The following is a 7,500-nucleotide window of genomic DNA, read 5'->3' on the forward strand; positions in this document are numbered from 1 at the left end:
AGGAAAATCTATTGCCTCACAATGATCTGATAAAACATTAAATTGATTATTCAATACTATTGATGTTGACATGAATGACCTTGACCCAACATCACTCTCTTCCCTACTGGAGTTAATTACGTGGCATTTGCTTTGCTCTGCACATTCTGAAAATTAGTCTGACCTTGCGAGGTTCAGGTTTGACGACCCAGGCTCAGCGTTATTCGAAGAAGTGTTTGTTTCGGATTCTGAACTACATTGACATTTGGCTGTTTCTTCTTATTGTTAAAATGAGGATTTTTTCTTTTTATTTCCATATGGAACTGACTGTGGAATTGACTATGTATTTCTAGGATTCTGTTGTGTCTTACGCGAGTAACACTGACTATATGAATGAGTCGAACTATTATGTACCGAACAGAATTTCGTTCTGCAGTCCGCGATTAAGTGACCTTGACGTTTGCAATTATAACACATCATTCCCGCAACTTGACTATTATTAACTACATTTACTTGTTGTGGCTTTGTTTCATTCTTTGCAAAAACTTGAGTTAACACGGGATCGAGGTCTGGACACTTAGCCATGTGTTTCTTTATCTGTTTATATACATCCAATTCCGTACTTGCAGGCGTTAACTTTTTATCAAAACACCGCACTAAAGCTTCAGGCAACATAAGTGTCATACAAGTTAAATACATTAATCGTAAAAAATCTTTCACGGAGATGTTATCTCTAGTAACCCAAGTGGAATTACCTAAAATATCTTCATATTCATTAAGCCTATCAGCTATGAGAGCTGCTCTCTCAATAACCATTAAGCCGATTCATAGTGGCTTGATTAAGTGTATTTCTTAACGTTAATACTACATCCAAGGCTTCTTCACCCCCATAGACCGTGCGTAACCTAACTTTGAAATCATCCCAGGTAACTGCTTCTTGAAATGAAACACCTCTTAAATACGCACTCGCATCCCCCTTAGAAAAATCTATAAAACTTTTAGCTTCTTGTATTTGTACAAAAGGGTCTACGATTTGTTTGGCATTTAAATGGGCAACGACGGATGAAATCCATGACTCCACATTTTGAGGCAAGAACCCATTAACCCGACCCTGAAAAGGAAGGATGGCAGACCTTGCATTTACAAGCGTCACAATCGGGAGAGGATTAATCTGTCCTACGCCACTAGGTCCAGGGATGGGGATCACAGGGGGCGTCATGACTACTGTACTTCTTTTCCTATCTCTTCGACCCCCTTGCAATTCTATCAAAATATCTATATGAATACAGACGTCCACTGCGTAAACGCATAAGCACCCAATGATAAAGGTTATAACACAATTCCCCAAAACAATGCTACTAATCCCCAAGACATTTCCCGAGAATTTCTAAAAGAAAACAGAACAAAAAGATATTTCCCGAGAATTTCTGAAAGAAAACTGAATTAGCACAAAGAGAGAAAAAATTCTAGATGAGAATTCGGAGTTGAACACAGTTTCCTTTAATGAAAGGAAAATAAAAGATAAGCAAACCACTCACCCCGGTAATAATCGACTAACGACTCGTGATAACTACACTTCACTTCCCAAACTGAAATGAATATGAAAATTGTACTTAGCTTTATATGGTTCTGTGTGATGTCGTCATATCCTCTCTCTCTCTCTTGATGTTTGGGTGAATGTGTCGGTCCAATTCCCTCTCTCTCTCTTGATGTTTGGGAGAATGTTTCAGTCCAATTTCCGTTGAATGTAGTGCTTCCTCGATATGTTTTGTAAGCGTTGAACATCAGTCCTTGGGTTTCCTAGGATGTTGATTGAAGATCCAGTTCATCAGTTTGTATGTATAACATTCATTTAAATGTTTTAGTCTTCGATGGACTATGATACTTAGTCAAAATTGTAGATTCATTACTGTTGATTTCTTGAAGATCTTTCTCTGGGTTTTTACAGCTTTATTTTTGATTTCTTGAAGATCTTCCTCTAATTCTTAGAGTCTTAGTGCTGCCACCATTTATTAGTGTGCTACTGTTATTAACACACATTGAGTATGTGTTGTTTGAGATGTTGAGTCTTGAATTAAAGTCCAGCATGGTAACTTTAAAATGGTTTATTCTCTAAAAACAACAGTGTTAAACATCTCCATCACAGGAGTATAGCTGGTTTGGTCGGATGACCAATTCAGGAGAAGTATAGATAAGAACTGCCTAAAATATTGATATCACAGATATCGTATGTTTAGTTGTCTCAGCATTTAAACACAATATTAAACTTTACATTCGTCTAGGAAGACACCTGCATCCGGTAACGACACAATCTTTCACACGGTATGCATGTGTGTTTATGCTTCAGAAAAATGTTACATTGCTGAGATATGCAAAATACATCCTGTTATGATTTTATCTGACTACAGCAAATCTCACGCTAGCTGCTTCTTCCACAATGACATTACGTCATATGTTTTAAACATGTAATGTCTAACTATTACATTATATATATATATATATATATACACAGTATATATATATGTACAGTATACACGGCGTGTAATATATATATATTATATATATATATTATATATTTATATATGTATATATATACATATATATATATATATACATATATATATATATATATATTTATATATACATACATATATATATACAAGGTATATATATACATATATATATATATATATATAGAGTATACATATATATATATATATAATATACGGTATATATATATATATATATACATAAATATATATATGTATATATATATACATATACACCATATACATATACTGTATATACATATATATACGCGGTATATATATACATACAGTATATATATATATATATACATATATATACACCATATACATATATCTACACTGTATACATATATTACACCGTATACAGTATATATATATATATATATATATGTTGTATATATATATATATAAAAATATAAAATATATATACCATATACATATATATAATTCTGTATATATGCCATATATATATATATATATATTTATATATATACGGTGTATATATAATATATATAAATATATATACAGTATATATATATATATGTATGTATGTATACATGTATATATGTATATATGTATATATGTATATATATATATATATATATATGTATATATATATATATATATATATACATACACGGTATATATATATACATATATATATATATATAATATTTATATATATATATATATATATATACACAGTGTATATATATATATATATATATATTTAAGTAAGCCATATATATTTTTGATACATTAATTCGCCTGGGGCTCTGATACCGAGGTCGTTAAGAGAATCCAGACATTAATGTATCAAAAATATATATGGCTTATTTAAATATGAAAAACACGTATAAATGTGCAAAATTTATCATATATATGTATATATATATATATATATATATGGTGTGTATATATATACATATATATATACGGTGTATATATGTATATATATATATATATATATACACACACACACACACATATATATAGTATATATATATAGTATATATATAAATATACAGTATATATATATATATATATATTTATATATACACACAAATATAAACGGCATATATATATTATTTATATACATGGTATATATATGTATGATATATATATATATATATATATCTATATATATATATATATATATATATGGTATATGATATATATATCTATATATATTCATAGTATATATATATAATATATATATACACACATATAAATATATATATATGGTATATATATGATATATATATATATATGGTATATATATATATATATATGGTATATATATGGTATATATATATATATATATGGTATATATATGGTATATATATATATGGTATATATATGATATATATATATATATATATATACATATATATATATATATATATATATACACATATATATATATATACACACACACATTATATATATATATATATATATATTGATATATGCGTGATGTTTTGATCTAAGATAAGTAAATATCAGGATAAAGGATCATAAGGAGCAATCATTACTAAGTCGAAATATGACTATTTCAGATTCATTACTAAAGGAAACTATTGCTAATCACAAACTCTGCTCAGCATAAGAATCAAATTATAAACAAATGTATGAAATGCATCTAATCTATTATCAAAATAGTCCAAGTTTTACTATAAGGTAACGTTTGTTGATGCACGGTGATGGACCAATTATTGAAGAGAGCAAGATGGCACACGATGCAAAATGATCTCTGACTAAAATCATATGGAATTCCATTAGGGAGATTGTTTTTTAAAATACAGTTTTTCAAAATACAGCGAGTAATATGGTTTACCTTTCAGAAATATTTTATATGAGACTACCCTTGGAATTACTGCATAAGTCACTTTATTCTGAACGACGCCTCCCGTGGGTGAAATACTGGTACTCATGTGAGTATTCATGTAGGATCTCTACTCCACAACATCACGTATGCTGAGAGAGAGAGAGAGAGAGAGAGAGAGAGAGAGAGAGAGAGAGAGGGGGGGGGGGACATGTGGCTAAGATCCGATGTAAGACTAAGAATGAAACGAAGGGAAAATAGCTTTCATCCAAACCAACATGGTGCTTTTTCATCTCTGTTTTCTACCTCATACACATATGCACCCCAAACATCTTCTGTATATATATCTTACGCTTAAAAAATCATAAAATTTAAAAAGTTTGTTACCAAGCCGCTAGCTCTCTCTCTCTCTCTCTCTCTCTCTCTCTCTCTCTCTCACACCCCTTTGTAGTAAAGAGAATTCTCAAGACAATACTTTTATATCCATTCTTAGTGATATGAAGGTTTTTTTTTAATTTATTAAATGCATCCTTTAATCTATCAAAAAATATTACCGTTCGACAAATAAAAAAAAAAAAGCGACATAAAATGCGTTAAGCAAAATAAAAGGAAATATCCTAAGACACCACGAGGAAAAAAATATCTTCTTAAAACAGGTCTTTTAATTCCAGTAAGGAAGGGGGCCGGATATTAGATTTATAGCATTCACGGTACACTTATTTTTTTCAATTCAAAGATGTTTTAACCAAACTAATCAAGCTTAAATAAATTTAGGAAGTTAAACAAAACCCTGATTGAAATCTGTGAACTTTTAGATAAAAAAAAAATGTATAACTTGTGAAGATCGCTCGCTTTTAATAATAATAATAATAATAATAATAATTGCTACTATTACTATAACTATAATCAAAATTATCACGATTATCATAGGTTTAGATATCATGACGTTTACTTGTTCTCTAAGCTATACACAAACGTTTCATGAATGGAGTTTCCTCATAAATTCTAAATGTTACAAAGTTAGTTTCTTCTTAGACAATATTTATTACTATAGTTCGGAAACTGTATCCCCATTGTTTGAACACTTGTGAAATATGGCCGCTGGCGCACCAGATGCTTAAGAGACAAAAGTTAGGGTTTTAAAAGACAAACTATGCCTAATACTAAGATGACTGAGATAAGGAGTGAAAGATTCCCTCTCTCTCTCTCTCTCTCTCTCTCTCTCTCTCTCTCTCTCTTAGTATCTTTCCTTTTATCATTCAAAAAACTGTAAAGTGTCGTGAAATGGTCGATGTCACAAAGTTATAACATATCATATACATACTTATATATAATATATATACATATATACATATATACATATATATATATATATATATATGCATATATATATACAGTATATATATATATGTGTGTGTGTATATATATATATATAATATATATATATATATATATATATACTATCTCGAGAGAAAAGATACAAATAACTGTGTGTTTTGAGATAATCGATGTCTCAAGTGTTATAGCTGTTATAGCATATATATATATATATATATGTATATATATACATATATATATATTATATATATATATATACACAAATGAATACAATACACATTATAAATACATACATATATATATATATATATATATATTATATAATACATATACATACATACATACATACATACATATACATACGGATAAATACTCATACCTATGTATGTTCTTATGTGATATATATACATATATATATATATTAAAACTGGTAGGCGAGAATGATCATGAATGGGAGGTAAATCAATTGTTGTTTGCGGATGATACTGTACTGGTAGCAGACACAGAAGAGAAAATTGACCGACTAGTGACAGAATTTGGAAGGGTGTGTGAGAGAAGGAAGTTGAGAGTTAATGTGGGTAAGAGTAAGGTTATGAGATGTACGAGAAGGGAAGGTGGTGCAAGGTTGAATGTCATGTTGAATGGAGAGTTACGTGAGGAGGTGGATCAGTTTAAGTACTTGGGGTCTGTTGTTGCAGCAAATGGTGGAGTGGAAGCAGATGTACGTCAGAGAGTCAATGAAGGTTGCAAAGTGATGTGGGTAGTTAAGGAGTAGTAAAAAATAGAGGGTTGGGCATGAATGTAAGAGAGTTCTATATGAGAAAGTGATTGTACCAACTGTGATGTATGGATCGGAGTTGTGGGGAATGAAAGTGATGGAGAGACAGAAATTGAATGTGTTTGAGATGAAGTGTCTGAGGAGTATGGCTGGTGTATCTCGAGTAGATAGGGTTAGGAACGAAGTGGTGAGGGTGAGAACGGGTGTAAGAAATGAGTTAGCGGCTAGAGTGGATATGAATGTGTTGAGGTGGTTCGGCCATGTTGAGAGAATGGAAAATGGCTGTCTGCTAAAGAAGGTGATGAATGCAAGAGTTGATGGGAGAAGTACAAGAGGAAGGCCAAGGTTTGGGTGGATGGATGGTGTGAAGAAAGCTCTGGGTGATAGGAGGATAGATGTGAGAGAGGCAAGAGAAATAGGAATGAATGGCGAGCGATTGTGACGCAGTTCCGGTAGGCCCTGCTGCTTCCTCTGGTGCCTTAGATGACCGCAGAGGTAGCAGCAGTAGGGGACTCAGCAGTATGAAGCTTCATCTGTGGTGGAAATGTGGGAGGTTGGGCTGTGGCACCCTAGCAGTACCAGCTGAACTCGGCTGAGTCCCTGGTTAGGCTGGAGGAACGTAGAGAGTAGAGGTCCCCTTTTATGGTTTGTTTCTTGTTGATGTCGGCTACCCCCCAAAATTGGGGGAAGTGCCTTTGGTATATGGATGGATGGATATATATAAATATATATATACATATATAGATATATATACCCATATATACACAAATTAAATATATATATATATATATATAATATATATGTATATATATAATATATATATACACAAATGCATACATATACATCTACATAAATACAAACATACAGAGATACTCATACCTATGTATGTTCCTATGTGAGAGAGATACATACATATATATATATATATATATATATATAATTATATATATATATATATATACATATATATATATATATCTATATATAAACACACATACACACATACATTATGAATTATATATATACATATA

This window comes from Palaemon carinicauda, chromosome 22, assembly GCF_036898095.1.
Source record: "Palaemon carinicauda isolate YSFRI2023 chromosome 22, ASM3689809v2, whole genome shotgun sequence".
Taxonomy (NCBI): Eukaryota; Metazoa; Arthropoda; class Malacostraca; order Decapoda; family Palaemonidae; genus Palaemon; species Palaemon carinicauda.